Here is a 16,235-nt window from a genome sequence, read left to right as displayed (position 1 = left end):
TTAGTTTTCTGAATGTTGAGTTTTAAACCAACTTTTTCACTCTTCTCTTTCACTTTCATCAAGAAGCTCTTTAGTTCTTCTTTGCTTTGTGCCATAACAGTGGTGTCATCTGCGTATCTGAAGTTATTGATATTTCTCCCGGCAATCTTGATTCCAGCGTGTGCTTCATCCATTTCGCATGATGTACTCTGCATATAAGTTAAAATAAACAGGGTGACAATATACAGCCTTGACTGACTCCTTTCCCGATTTGGAACCAGTCTGTTGTTCCATGTTCAGTTCTAACTGTTGCTTCTTGACCTGCATACGGATTTCTCAGGAGGCAGGTCAGGTGGTCTGGTATCTCTCAAAGAATTTCCCAGTGTTGTGGTGATCCACTCAAAAGCTTTGGCATAGTCAATAAAGCAGAAGTAGATGTTTTTCTGAAATTCTCTTGCTTTTTGGATGATCCAACAGATGCTAGCAATTTGGTCTCTGGTTCCTCTGCTTTTCTAAATCCAGTTTGAACATCTGGAAGTTCATGGTTCACGTACTGTTGAAGCCTGGCTTGGAGAATTTTGAGCATTAGTTTGCTAGCGTGTGACATGAGTGCAATTGTGCGGTAATTTGAGCATTCTTTGGAATTGGAATGAAAACTGACCTTTTCCAGTCCTGTGGCCACTGTTGAGTTTTCCAAATTTGCTGGTATATCAAATGCAGCACTTCCACAGCATCATCTTTTAGGATTTGAAATAGCTCATCACCTCCACTAGCTTTGTTCGTAATGATGCTTCCTAAGGCCCACTTGATTTTGCATTCCAGGATGTCCAGCTCTAGATGAGTGATCATGCCATTGTGATTATCTTGGTCGTGAAGATCTTTGTTGTATAGTTCTTCTGTGTATTCTTGCCACCTCTTCTTAATATCTTCTGCTTCTGTTAGGTCCATACCATTTCTTTCCTTTGTTGTGCCCATCTTTGCATGAAATACTCCCTTGGTAGCTCTAATTTTCTTGATGAGATCTCTAGTCTTTCCCATTCTATTATTTTCCTCTATTTCTTTGCATTGAACACTGAAGAAGCCTTTCTTATTTCTCCTTGCTCTTCTTTGGACCCTGCATTCAGATGGATGTATCTTTCCTTTTCTCCTTTGCCTTTTGCTTCTCTTCTTTTCTCAGCTATTTGTAAGGCCTCCTCAGACAACTATTTTGCCTTTTTTTTCCGTGGGGATGGTCTTGATCCCTGCCTCCTGTACAATGTCACAAAGCTCCGTACATAGTTCTTCAGGCACTCTGTTTATCAGATCTAATCCCTTGAATCTATTTGGCACTTCCACTGAATAATCATAAGGGATTTGATTTAGGTAATACCTGAATGGTCTAGTGTTTTACCCTACTTTTTTCAATTTAAGTCTAAATTTGGCAATAAGAAGTTCATGATAAGCCACAGTGAGCTCTTGGTCATGTTTTTGCTGACTCTGTAGAGCTTCTCCATTTTCAGCTGCAAAGAATGTAATCATCTGGTTTCGGTATTGACCATCTGGTGATATCCATGTGTAGAGTCGTCTCTTGTGTTTACTATGACGAGTGCGTTCTCTTGGCAATATTCTGTTAGCCTTTTATCTGCTTCATTTTGTACTCCAAGGCCAAACTTGCCTGTTATTCCAGGTATCTCTTGACTTTCTACTTTTGCATTCCAGTCCCCTATGATGAAAAGGACTTTTTTTTGAGTGTTAGTTCTAGAAGATCTTGTAGGTCTTCATAGAACTGCTCAGCTTCTTCAGCATTAGTGATTGGGGCATAGACTTGGATTACTGTGATGTTGAATGGTTTGCCTTGGAAACAAACAGAGACCATTCTGCTATTTTTGAAATTGAATCCAAGTACTGCATTTCGAACTCCTTTGTTGCATATGAGGGCTGCTGTATTTCTTCTAAGGGATTCTTGCCCACAGTAGTAGATGTAATGGTCATCTGAATGAAATTTGCCCATTCTGATCCATGTTAGTTCACTGATTCCTAAAATGTCAGTGTTCACTCTGGCCATCTCCTGTTTGACCAATTCCAATTTACCTAACGTTCCATGGGCCTAACTTTCATGGACCTAACATTCCTGGTTCCTATGCAATATTTGTCTTTCGAACTTTAGTTCCATCACCAGTCACATCCACAGTTGGGTGTTGTTTTCACTTTGGTTCAACCTCCTCATTCTTTCTGAGCACTTTCTCCGCTCTCTGCAGTAGCATATTGGGCACCTACCAACCTGGGGAGTTCATGTTTCAGTGTCATATCCTTTTGTGTTTTCATACTCTTCGTGGGATTCTCAAGGCAAAAATATTGAAGTGATTTGCCATTCTCTTCTCCAGTGGACAACGTTTTGCCAGAACAAAGGTACCCAAAGAAATACTGTGCTGACCGATGACTAGCCAGTTTTTGTTAAGTTATCTTATGAACTCTATGTGGAATACTAATATATGTGAAGAGGCCTCTGAATAAAGAAAACGGCACCTATAAAGTTCATGTAGTTTGTTTCATAAGAAAGTATGTTATTGTCTTCAAGCCAAGATTTGTACCATGATAAAATTAGATGTTTTTATGTTTTGAGATAAGAGACAAAGAAAAAAGAAAGAACTGGTGAGCTATTCAAATTAAGACAGAAATATTTAGGAAATATCAGCTAAGGCAGTTATCTCCTGAGGTGTTTATTTTACTGTAGAACAGTGCATATTAGCATCAGTGACTCTGAGCTGCCATAAAAATCTAAACTATGAGCTTTGTCTTTAGACAGTCATGTAGATAGCTATTGAAGTTGGTTCTTATAGATTGAAGTCAGTGTTGTACAACCTGATTGTCACCAGCCAAATGGCTGGTCAGTGTAACTGAGGAACTAAATTCTTAATTGTGTTTAATTGTCTTAGTTATTGGAAAACTTTTAAGTATGCTTGGAACAACTTGAGCACATATATTGTAAACTTACGCGATCTGAATAGAGAGTAGTTATTTCCAATGACAATTTGCTGTTTTCATTGAGGTAGGCTTTAACTCTAAACTCTACAGGAAATTTTAAAGACAGTTTTAATAGTAAGGTATCTGATAACTATATTGACTACAAGTTAATGCAGTGTTTTGGATATTCGATAACACAGAGTATTATAATTAATTTTACGTGCCTCACCATTTTAGGATGTGTTTGCTTGAAAATTTTAATTTACGTATGTGGCTCACTTTATATTTCTAGTAGATGGCACTTACCTACATGTTGGGTAGCTGACTGCTGTTCTTGCATTATAAATAGTTTTAGCCTGAAATAGTTTTAGTGTTTCAACATGTTTTTCTCTGAAATATGATGAAGAATGAGTTTTGATATTAAATGTTCTAGCTAGAAGACTGTTGGTTTCTTTGAGAAGGCACCTTTCTGGTAAATTAAAGGAGGAAAAATTATCAACACTGAAATTTATTTAGGTTGGTAAAAAAGTAATTGCCATTTCAGACTGTGAATTTAAATGATCATCAGTTCAGTTCAGTTCAGTCGCTCAGTCGTGTCCGACTCTTTGCGACCCCATGAATCACAGCACACCAGGCCTCCCTGTCCATCACCAACTCCCGGAGTTCACTCAGACTCACGTCCAACGAGTCAGTGATGCCATCCAGCCATCTCATCCTCTGTCGTCCCCTTCTCCTCCTGCCCCCAGTCCCTCCCAGCATCAGGGTCTTTTCCAGTGAGTCAAGTCTTCGCATGAGGTGGCCAAAGTACTGGAGTTTCAGCTTTAGCATCATTCCTTCCAAAGAAATCCCAGGGCTGATCTCCTTCAGAATGGACTGGTTGCATCTCCTTGCAGTCCAAGGGACTCTCAACAGTCTTCTCCAACACCACAGTACAAAAGCATCAATTCTTCAGCGCTCAGCCTTCTTCACAGTCCAACTCTCACATCCATACATGACCACAGGAAAAACCATAGCCTTGACTAGACGAACCTTTGTTAGCAAAGTAATGTTTCTGCTTTTGAATATGCTGTCTAGGTTGGTCATAACTTTCCTTCCAAGGAGTAAGTGTCTTTTAATTCCATGGCTGCAGTCACCATCTGCAGTGATTTTGGAGCCCAAAAAAAGAAAGTCTGACACCGTTTCCACTGTTTCCCCATCTATTTGCCATGAAGTGATGGGACTGGATGCCATGATCTTAGTTTTCTGAATGTTGAACTTTAAGCCAACTTTTTCACTCTCCACTTTCACTTTCATCAAGAGGCTTTTTAGTTCCTCTTCTCTTTCTGCCATAAGGGTGGTCATATCTGCATATCTGATGTTATTGATATTTCTCCCGGCAATCTTGATTCCAGCTTGTGTTTCTTCCAGTCCAGCGTTTCTCATGATGTACTCTGCATAGAAGTTAAATAAGCAGGGTGACAATATACAGCCTTGACGTACTCCTTTTCCTATTTGGAACCAGTCTGTTGTTCCATGTCCAGTTCTAACTGTTGCTTCCTGACCTGCATACAAATTTCTCAAGAGGCAGATCAGGTGGTCTGGTATTCCCATCTCTTTCAGAATTTTCCACAGTTATTGTGATCCACACAGTCAAAGGCTTTGGCATAGTCAATAAAGCAGAAATAGATGTTTTTCTGGAACATACCTAGGCTCAAATTCATCTTTATTAATCAAAATAAGAAGCACTACAATCAACACATTTTTGTCAATGATTTTTTTTTCCTTTAGCATAAAAATCGGTGCCTCATGATTCAGCGAACTCTTGGAAAGAATTATATGTTTCCTGCTGGCTGTGGAAGCATTTTCCCTGCAAAAAGTTGTTGAGATGCCGGAAGAAGTGGTAGTTAGTTGGTGAGAAGTCAGGTGAATATGGCAGACGAGGCAAACTTCGTAGCCCAATTCGTTCAACTTCTGAAGTATTGGTATGCGACATGCATCCATCTGGCCATTGTTGTGAAGAATTGAGCTGTTTCTGTTGACCAGTGCGGGCTGCAGCTGTTGCAGTTTTTGATGCATCTCATTAATTTGCTGAGCATGCTTTTCAGATGTCATGGTTTTGCTGGGATTCAGAAAGCTGTAGTGGATCAGACGGGCAGCAGACCACCAAACAGTGACTGTGACCTCTTTTTGGGGCAAATTTGTCTTTGTACTGAGCTGGTCATGACCGGTTGTCATATAAAATGTACTTCTGGTCGCATATCACAATCTGATCAAGAAATGGTTCACTGTTATGTAGAATAAGAGGAGATGATATTTCAAAACGATTTTTCTGCCCGAGGCACGAATCCCATGAGGAGCCTGGTGGGCTAGTGTCCTTTGGATTTCAGTGAGTCGGACACAACTGAAGTGACTTAGCACACAGCACGTGAGGCATTCACTTTGAGCTTTTTCACCTTTCCAGTTTGCTTCAAATGTCGAACAACCGTAGAATGATCAGCGTTGAGGCTCTTCAGCAGCTTCTCCTGTAGTTACAAGAGGATCAGCTTTGATAATCCTCTCTGTTGGTTGTTGTCAGCTTCTGATGGCCTGCCCCTGCACTCCTCATCTTCAAGGCTCTCGTCTCCTTTGCAAAGCTTCTTGAACCACTGCCGCACCATACATCTGTTAGCAGTTCCTGGCAGATGAATTGTTGTGAGTTGTCTGCTGCTTTACAACCCATTTTGAACTCCAGTAAGAAAATTGCTCAAATTTACTTTTTGTGTAACATTATTTCCCTAGTCTAAAATAAATATAAAATAAATAGCAAGTAATAAGTCATGAGCAAAAAAACATAAAGTGAGAAATGTGCATTAAAATGACATATAACATAACCACATTTATTTATTTAAGAATGTATTCTGGTATCAAATGGCAAAGTTCAGCAGTGCAAAGCCAGTCACTTTTGCGCCAACCTAATACATAGCTTTATGAAGGACAGCAGTTTTTTTAAGAAAGTGGGCAGTTAGAATGTATCTTTATATACCAATTACAGTTCATAAGTTTATATACTGTACTCCTTAACAGTGACTGCATTAGTGACAGGTATAGTCTATACCTCTTACTTAAGTCTTCTATATATATTGCTTTTTACTATCTTGCGTTCTTACCTTGTACATGTTAATTTTTTTCATGTATGATGTAGTACCTCATTTAGGCCGCAGGAGGTCTTTTTTCCTCCAACTTTATTTATGTATAATTGACAAGTAAAGACTGTGTTTGTTTAAGGTTTATGACATGACAATAAAATATACATTATGAAATGGTTACTACAGTCAAGCTGAACATGTTAACTAGCAAGTCTCATTTCATATAGTTATCTGTTTTTTTGCTTTTGTGATAACACAAGATCTACTCTCAGCAAATTCAAAGCTTTCATACAGTAGTTAATTATCATCACCGTGCTGTATGTTCAGTTCAGTTTAGTCGCTCAGTCGTGTCCGACTCTTTGCAACCCCATGAATCGCAGCACGCCAGGCCTCCCTGTCCATCACCAACTCCCGGAGTTCACTCAAACTCACATCCATCAAGTCGGTGATGCCATCCAGCCATCTCATCCTCTGCCGTCCCCTTCTCCTCCTGTCCCTAATCCCTCCCAGCATCAGAGTCTTTTCCAATGAGTCAGCTGTTTGCATGAGGTGACCAAAGTACTGGAGTTTCAGCTTTAGCATCATTCCTTCCAAAGAAATCCCAGGGCTGATCTCCTTCAGAATGGACTGGTTGGATCTCCTTGCAGTCCAAGGGACTCTCAAGAGTCTTCTCCAACACCACAGTTCAAAAGCATCAATTCTTCAGTGCTCAGCTTTCTTCACAGTCCAACTCTCACATCCATACATGACTACAGGAAAAACCATAGCCTTGATTAGACGGACCTTTGTTAGCAAAGTAATGTCTCTGCTTTTGAATATGCTACCTAGGTTGGTCATAACTTTCCTTCCAAGGAGTAAGCTGTATGTTAGATCCCCAGAATTTATTCACCTTATAACTGAAGGTTTGTACCTTTAGATTACCAACATCATTTCCTCCATTCTACCCTCCGCTTCTATGAGTTCAGCTTTTTAAGATTTCACGTATAAATGGAATCACAGTATTTTTCTGTGTCTGGCTTATTTCACTCATCATAATATCCTTCCGATTCATCCATGTTGTTGGAAATGGCACAGTTTCCTTCATTTTTACAGCTGAATACTATTCCATTGCATGCACATATACTGTATTTTATTGATCCATTCATCTGTCAGTAGACACTTAGACTGTTTCCATTTCTTGGCTTTGTGAATAACGGTGCAATGAGCACAGGAGTATGATACACTCTGCATTGTATCTGCATTGGTAGAGATAACTCTTTGAGATACTGGCTTAATTTCCCTTGAATGTGTACGTAGAAGTGAGATCATGGGATCTTGTGGTAGTTTTATATTTAATTTTTTCAGGAACCTCCCTCTGGTTTTCATACTAGCTGTTCCAGTCTACATTCCCACCAACAGTGTACAAAGGGTTTCCTTTTCCCCGTGTTCTCACCAACACTTGTCTCATCTTTATGGTACTAGCTGTCCTAACAGGTGTGAAATGAAATCTCATTTTGGTTTTGCTTTGAATAACCCTAGTTATTAATGATGTTGAACATCTTATGTTGTGTACATGAGAACATCATGTACCCATTGGTCATTTATATGTTTTCTTTAGAAAAATATGTACTTTAAAAAAAGAAGGAGAAAAATACCTACATGGGTCTTTTGTCCATTTTAAAAATCAGGTTATTTGGTTTTTGTTTTTTTGTGGGGTTTTGTTTGTTTGTTTGTTTTGCTGTTGAGTTGCATGAGTTCCTTGTATATCTTGCATGTTAACCCCTTAACAGATACATGGACTGCAAATATTTCCTCCCATTACATAGGTTGTCTTTTCAATTTGTTGGTGGTCTCCTTTGCTGTCTCGAAGCGTCTTAGTTTGGTGCAGTCCCACTTGTTTATATTTGCTTTTGTTGTCTGTGTTTTGGGTATCGTATCCAAAAAATCACTAGGTTGTTTGAGGTCTTTGAAGGTGATGATGATATATGACATTTTGTGATCCTTTGGTGTGGTATAGAGAGTGGGGTGGAAATATTAATATTTAGGTATTTGTTGAATTATTTGGTATTGTTATTTCAGTGAATGCTTTAGGAATAAAGTATTCTTGCCAAAAGGTTTTTAGATTATTTCAATGTACTGGACTTTGAGAAGGATTGAACCAAATCTTAGCATTCTTTAGGAATGTTTTTATACCCACCTAGAATTAGGCTGAGTGACTTCACTTTCACTTTTCACTCTCATGCTTTGGAGAAGGAAATGGCAACCCACTCCAGTGTTCTTGCCTGGAGAATCCCAGGGACAGAAGAGCCTGGTAGGCTACCATCTCTGGGGTCGCACAGAGTCGGACACGACTGAAGCGACTTAGCAGCAGCAGCAGCAGAATTAGGCTGCTTTGGGATTGCTAACACTTCATTTTCAAATCATGAAAGTGTATACTAAGAGACTTTGGATTAATATTTGAAACCAACTGAGAGCTTGAAGGAACTATAGATAAGATAAAACAAATCATAGTCCCCATTTTATAAATTCAGAAACTGAAGAAGACCTAAACTGCTTGACCTCTAGCAAGCTCTAGTCTCCCAAGTCAGAAACCACCTGATTCCTCCCTCCTGCATCCAGTTTGTTAGCATGGCCAGTAAGTCCCACTTCTAAAATGTATCTATCTGTCTCTCCATTTACATGCCCAGCACCCTAGATCAGATCACTCATCTTCTGGATCACTGCAGGGGTCTCCTAACTGGGTTTTGGCTTCCTTTCTTCTACTCCAGTCCTCTCTACACTGAAGCCACTTAATCTTTTTAAAGCAAACTATGATGATCTTTTTAAAGCAAACCTTGCTGTAAAAGTTTTAATAACTTTTCAGTCACTTAATCAAAACCACAAACTTTAGTTGTAAAGTTTGATAAAGAGTCCACCTGCTAAGTTTGATAAAGACCCCACATGCCTCTGAGCCACTCGGCCTGTGTGCCACAGCTGTTAAGCCTGCGCCCTGGAACCTGGGAGCCACACCTGCTGAGCCTTTGTGCCTCAGCTCCTGAAGCCCGAGCTCCCTGGAGCCCATACTCTGCAACAGGAGGAGGCACTGCAGTGAGAAGCCCACACACCACTAGAGAGTAGCCCCCCTCACTGCAACTGGAGAAAAGCCTGAGCAAATAAATAAAATTATTTTTTAAAAAACAAAGACTTTATAACTTGGTTTACCAAGCCCTGGGTAAGCTGAGTTTGCTGTTTCTCCAGCTGCATCTGCCCTTGTCCCTCATGATTGCTCCTCCAACCACATGGGCCTTCCTTTAGATCCTTCCCTTCCAGAATTGCTTTCCTTCTACAGTTGGTCACAGTTTCTAGTTTTGTAATATTTATTTGTGGGTAAGCTTCATTAGAACACAGATTGACTTTTTATTCATAATTTTGTTTTCTTGACCTGGAAGAAAGCCCAGCACATAGTAGATGAGGAATAAATACAGATGGAGAGTCTCTGACTGACTGGATGTTATTGAGCCCCCATTTACAATATATAAATTGTATATACAATTGTATATTCAGTATATAAATTGTAAAATAGTACCCACAGATGGTGGTGGAGGATTCAGCAAGAATATGTGTAATAAGCATTTGTTTCATTTTCCCTCTGTTGATTCTTCTTTGCTTATACAGCGTAATATAGTGGGTTGTTCTTCAAGCTGTTTTCTGGTCACTTATTGTTTCTGTTAAATTTTTTGCGGCTTGTGTTTATAAGTTATTGTGTGTAAGTGATTGTTTCTGTTAAATTTGTTATGGCTAATGTTTATAGTGCATTTCATTTATTGAAAATATAAGTGGCTATAACGTGTACTGGAGTATGAATGGTAGAAGAGCAGGGCTGGACAGGTATAATTGGTGATTAAAGAAAGAATAAGAATCTCATTTGGAGTTAGGTTCAGCTCCATGTGAAAAGAGACTGAGAATCACAGTGACTTAAAACAAGGCAGAACTATTTTTCTCTAACATAAAAGTCAGGAAGTGAGCGGACTTCCCTGGTGGCTCAGACAGTAAAGAATCTGTCTGCAGTGCAGAGCACCCAGGTTTGATCCCGGACCAGGAAGATTCCCTGGAGAAGAATTAGATATCCACTCCAGTATTCTTGCCTGGAGAATTCCATGGAAAGAGGAGCCTGGTGGACTACAGTCCATGGGGTTGCTAAGAGTGGGATATGACTGAGCGACTAACACTTCCACTTTTCAGAAAGTAGGCAGTCCAGGACTTTTATGGCAGTTCTGTCCCACGGAGTCCTCAGGAACCCAGATCCCATTCAGCTTGCTTTTCCACTACGCTAGACTCTGGTCCTTATTTGGTTTAAGATGGTGGCCAATCTTTCATGTTCCAGGAAGCAGGATGGATATGTCATTTGTTCTTCTAGAAAGTTTTCTGGAAGCCACATGACACCTCTACTTAAAATACTTGTTAGAAGTTTGTCTTGTGGCTCCTCACTAAAGGGAAACTGGGAGGTATTGTCTTTGTCGTGTGAGTATACTTAACTGAAAACTTGTATGTTCTAGTTGAATGGAAAATGGCAAAAACGGGTGCAAAATGTGTTCTTTGCAAAGAATGCATTGGAAAAGACCCTGATTCTGGGAAGGATTGAAGGTAGGAGAAGGGAACAAAAGAAGATAAAATGGTTGGATGGCATCACCGACTTGATGGATATGAGCTTGAGCAAGCTCCAGGAGTTGGTGATAGACAGGGAAGTCTGGTGGGCTACAGTCCATGGGGTTGCAAAGAGTTGGACACGACTGAGCAACGGAACTGAATTTGTTAGCACTGTGAAGTATATAGTAATATTAAAGATGAAAGAGTTAATAGTTCATTATTTATCACTATACAGTACTGGTAGGTTGAAACCACTTGAGGTCTTCAGATAACATTGGCTATTTTAGAAGTATGATTGGGTAAACATTTAGAAAATTGGTTCAGTTCAGTTCAGTCGCTCAGTCATGTCCAACTCTTTGCGACCCCATGAACCGCAACATGCTGGGCATCCCTGTCCATCACCCAACTCACGGAGTTCACCCAAACTCATGTCCATCAAGTCGATGATGCCATCCAGCCATCTCATCCTCTGTTGTCCCCTTCTCCTCCTGCGCCCAATCCCTCCCAGCATCAGGATCTTTTCAAATGAGTCAGCTCTTTGCATCAGATGGCCAAAATATTGGAGTTTCAGCTTCAACATCAGTCCTTCCAGTGGACACCCAGGACTGATCTCCTTTAGGGTGGACTGGTTGGATCTCCTTGCAGTCCAAGGGACTCTCAAGAGTCTTGTCCAACACCACAGTTCAAAAGCATCAATTCTTCGGTGCTCAGCTTTCTTCACAGTCCAACTCTCACATCCACACATGACCACTGGAAAAACCATAGCCTTGACTAGACGGACCTTTGTTGACAAAGTAATGTCTCTGCTTTTTAATATGCTGTCTAGGTTGGTCATAACTTTCCTTCCAAGGAGCAAGCGTCTTTTTATTTCATAGTTTCCCCACTGTTTCCCCATCTATTTGCCATGAAGTGATGGGACTGGATGCCATGATCTTAGTTTTCTGAATGTTGAGCTTTAAGCCAGCTTTTCACTCTCCTCTTTCACTTTCATCAAGAAGCTTTTTAGTTCTTCACTTTCTGCCATAAGGGTGGTCATATCTGCATATCTGAGGTTATTGATATTTCTCCCGGCAATCTTGATTCCAGCTTGTGCTTCATCCAGCCCAGTGTTTCTCATGATGTACTCTGCATAGAAGTTAAATAAGCAGGGTGACAATATACAGCCTTGACGTACTCCTTTCCCTATTTGAAACTAGTCTGTTGTTCCATGTCCAGTTCTAACTGTTGCTTCCTGACCTGCATATAGGTTTCTCAAGAGGCAGGTCCCATCTCTTTCAGAATTTTCTGCAGGTTATTGTGATCCACACAGTCAAAGGCTTTGGCATAGTCAAGAAAGCAGAAATAGATGTTTTTGTGGAACTCTCTTGCTTTTTCGATGATCCAGTGGATGTTGGCAATTTGATCTCTGGTTCCTCTGCCTTTTCTAAAACCAGCTTGAACATCTGGAAGTTCCCGGTTCATGTTTTGCTGAAGCCTGACTTGGAGAATTTTGAGCATTACTTTACTAGTGTGTGAGATGAGCGCAATTGTGCAGTAGTTTGAGCATTCTTTGGCATTTTGTTTCTTTGGGATTGGAATGAAAACTGACCTTTTCCTAGCTGAGAAATACATTACAGATGGAGAATTAAATCTGATCTCTTTCAAGGATTTTGAATTCATCATTTAAAAAATATATAGTGCCAGTTTTGCAGTGGCTCTGCTAATCACATGGAAATCTGACCAGTAGCCTAGAGAGCAACTGTTTCTTTATTCTTTGCACCTCACCCCCGCCCCCGACCCTGCTTCCTCGTACCCTGCTTGCTTTTAAATCTGTTCACAGACTTTTTCCAAAGTATATGGACTGGGGAGGCATATAACTCAAGAGGATTGTTCAGGATCCTTGAACTGTGAAAACTGTTTCTGAAACATAATTTGAACCCACCATTTTTTACCACAAGCTTTTATTTTTTAATACTCAGACTAATTTGGTGCGGAGTAATCATTTGGCATACCCTCGATAAAATATTTTATTCTGTAATAATCAATCTGGAGTTTATAAATTTTTAAGAGATAAGATGAGCTTTGGGTTGACTGTTCAGAAAGGAAAAATCATTTGTATCAAGAAAAGAAATTCTGTTGTAACAATATGGGGAACCTAAAAATAATCTTCCAGGATGTTAAACTTTTTATCAGTAAAATGAGAATTTTGAGCCAGCTTTTCCATGAATTAACTCTGTGTGAAAAGTAGGGAGTAAGCTTTTGAGAGGATACATTTTAATCTAAAGAATGGAAGGATTATGAAGTTGTCATTGAAATTGTTGGCCTATTAAAAAGTTAATCTGATATGGCCTAAAAATTAAATGCCTCACGAAAAAAAAACAAAAACAAAAACATTTTCTTGCATTGTTCAACTGAAAATGGCAAAAACCCCATTGTTGAATTAAATCTGCAGTTATTGTCCATTTTTCCTCCTAGCCATTTTCTCCATTCCTGATTTCTTCAGTGGCTTCCCTTGATGGCTCAGCGATAGACTCCTCATTCCAGTACAGCAGACCTGGGCACCATCCCTGGGTCAGGAAGATGCCCAGGAAGAGGAAAGAATAACTCTCTCCAGTGTTCTTGTCCAGGATGGACAGAGGAGCCTAGTTGGGCTACAGTCCACAGGGTCGCTAAATGTCGGGACAGGACTTAGCAACTAAGCCACAGCAGTGTTTTCAGTACTCACTTACCCATGTCCTTTAAGATGTGAATGCCTTGAAATGAGGGGGCCTCTCATATTCAGTAGGAAATGTAAAACAGTGCTGTATGGCACTGTTAACATACAATGTTTCAGTAGTTTTTTTTATAAGTTAATGTATTATGGGCCAATACTTTTTATTCTTGCTCTTTCCCTAGGCTGTGAAATACAGTGAATGTGGAGGAATACAAACACCTCTTGCCTAAGTTTATTGCTCTCTTCCCCAGTAACACTTGGTAAGCACTAGTCTGGTTACAGGAGTGTAAAGTTTCTAGCAGGCTCTCTAGAGGCCTGAAAAGGGTGGGGACTTAGTAACAGGATGGAATCTCCAGACCCCCAAACGGAATCACTTCCCCAGTAGGGGCAGGTTGTCAGTATCCAGGGTTTCACAAGGAATATCTTTTAACTATCCTAAGTATCTGTAATAATACTATTATCTTTATTTTAAACTTTACTCTTAATAACACCACAAAGTAGATTCTGTCAGCTCTTTAGTAGATACTGAAATGATTCACGGAAATGTTAAGTAACTTGCTCAAGGTCACACAGTTACGTTTCCTAGTAGGAAGCCGGATTAGATTAGTTTGGTTACAGAGCCTGTCTTCTCAATCAGTGTTCTGTTACAGTGTGTTTCCAAGGTGAACATCTCTGGAGATTATTATTCTCAGAAGTCTAAGTCTTAGACTCAAGGACTAAAGCAGCTTGCTCAAAGACACAGCTTTGTCTTGGGATCTGAACTCCAGGCAGGCTGACTGCCGAGCCGGTAGTTTGAACCGTCATCAGTATCATTGTTCTATATGCTGTCAGCTTACACATTTAAGTTGCTCTCCCCCTAGAGGCACGGGATTCATTGTGCTGCACTTTAATACCCCCATGTTTACTGGTTGAAATACATGAATCCTGCCCCCACTGTCTTTTATATTTTTTCCACTCTATTCCTGAGTCTTGTGACATAATAGAATTTATTTCAGTGAAATTATTTACAGATGGAGATATTGGAGGAAACAATATGTATGTAGCATAGCCCCTACCTTCAAGGAGCTTGCTTTCTGTTTGGGAAAAACCAAAGTATAGAATTTGACCTAGAGCAAGAGAACAGGATGTACCTGCTTAGGTCTAAGCAGGTGAACTTATATACTGGAGACTTTAGAACAAGCTAAAATTGTCCGTATAAAAAGAGATTTTGTTTGGGGGGCAAGGCCCCCTGACAGTGACAGTATATTGTTACTATAGTGGTTTCATGCACGTCAGAATACTTGCATGTCTTTATTTTGACTTAAAACCATTTATATTTTTAAAAATAACTGAATTTTTAGCACACGTTAGTATTTTAGTACAGTTATGTTAGGGTTATAGGTTTTTTCTTAAATTGATAATGGGTTTTGTTGTTGAATTCTGGCTTTCTTGTTTATATTATGCTGGATTTTTTTCTTTTCTTTTTTTTTTTTTTTAGTGTTCTGATAAATCAACTGACTTAAGTGTGTGAGGTAACATTAGCCCTGAAGTACCTATTTAAAAATAACTTGTTTGGGAATATTATTGCAATAAATAGTATGTTACTTTGTTACCTAAACTTTTCACAATCATTTAGATGATTTGTCTTCTAAGATCACTTTTACAGTCTGGTATTATAGATTACAGAACTCTTTGACGAGAGTGTATGCGTACAGTCAGTGGAAGCAGAGTAGATTAGAAAGAGCATGTGTTTACAATTAGGTACAGCTTTACTAATTTGCCAACTATGGATATAGTAATTTCTAAGTCTGTTTTTTCTCTTTACATATGGGAATGTAGCAGGGCCACTGTGAATATTAAATGAGAATGTAACATCTAGCACATCACAAATGTTCAGGAATATCATGTTTATTAATAAAAATGCTGGTTGACAGATGAAAACAAAGATTGAGGCAGAATCATAGTATTTTCTTGTCATTTTTCTGTGGGAAAATAATCCCGTCCTTAGTAAACCAAGAAATGGGGAGGAAACAGAGAAAGCCAACTATAAATTGGTTGTTTTTAACACTTATTTGTAGCTCCAGGATAATTACTTTTATAGGGAGGGAGAAGATTCTTTGCTTTGTGTTAACCCTTTACCACTACCAAGGACTTGAAACAATAGATTTATGTAGCTACTCAACAGATTTTAAGGCTTTGTTCCACATCCAGATCGGAAGACAGTATTATTTCTTTTGTGAAATTCAAGTGATTAGTAGAATTTTACAATTAGAATTTCTCCAATATGGGATTTTCATTTTTCTCTTTCAAAACATGATTTGGTTGACTAAATTTAACAACTCAGAAATTGTTAGTAAATCTTAAATTTCTTTTGTTTAAACTTCTTTACATTCTTGAAAATAACATACATGTAAAAATGGTCTTGAGGAAATAGGAAGAAAACCGTGGGTTTATGGTATTTATGTTCTCATAAAATGCTCCTCCATGTCTAGTTCTCTTTTATGGGTTCACTGCAGACATTCTCACTGCAGCTGTCACTATAGGGTTAAACATTTGCTGTATTGTAACATACGAAAGCAGTTAAACTGTTTGGAATTGTTTACTTGCTAAAACCAGTGTTAGTCAGCAGAGGCAGTACACCAGATTTCCTTGTGGCTTTTAGTGGAAAATGGTAAAAGCGCACTCATTTTTTGGTTATAGAATTTTTTAGTTTGATCTGGATTAGTCACAGAACTGGCATGAACCTTCTAATTGTGAAGGCTGTCCAAACGCACTGTTTTTTTCTCCTGCTGGAGGAAGTCACATCCGGAGCAGTAGCTCAGCTCTCTGGTAAGTGAAACATGTGAGCATTACTAGGCATTTCACCCTGCGGTTCTGCAGTCCTTGCTCTTCAGACTGTTGCTCAGTTGGAATGCTTCTATGGGGCCGATCCT

General features: G+C 39.4%; 1 protein-coding gene across 2 annotated transcripts in view; it reads left to right on the top strand.

Annotated features, from left to right (window-relative positions):
* The window catches only part of ANKRD28 (ankyrin repeat domain 28), a 217,960-nt gene that overhangs the window by 72,454 nt on the left and 129,271 nt on the right, over nt 1-16,235 (top strand). Inside the window, exon 1 of one of the 2 annotated variants that reach the window (XM_027549374.1) lies at nt 15,948-16,131. The exons of the other annotated variant lie outside the window; for it this stretch is intronic. The gene's annotated coding sequence lies outside the window, so the exon portion shown is untranslated. Of the gene's footprint in view, nt 1-15,947; nt 16,132-16,235 lie in introns of those variants that run through there. 2 annotated transcript variants of the gene reach the window in all.

The sequence above is a fragment of the Bos indicus x Bos taurus genome, chromosome 1 (genome assembly GCF_003369695.1).
Source record: "Bos indicus x Bos taurus breed Angus x Brahman F1 hybrid chromosome 1, Bos_hybrid_MaternalHap_v2.0, whole genome shotgun sequence".
Classification (NCBI taxonomy): Eukaryota; Metazoa; Chordata; class Mammalia; order Artiodactyla; family Bovidae; genus Bos; species Bos indicus x Bos taurus.
This window is presented reverse-complemented; position numbering and strand designations above follow the sequence as displayed.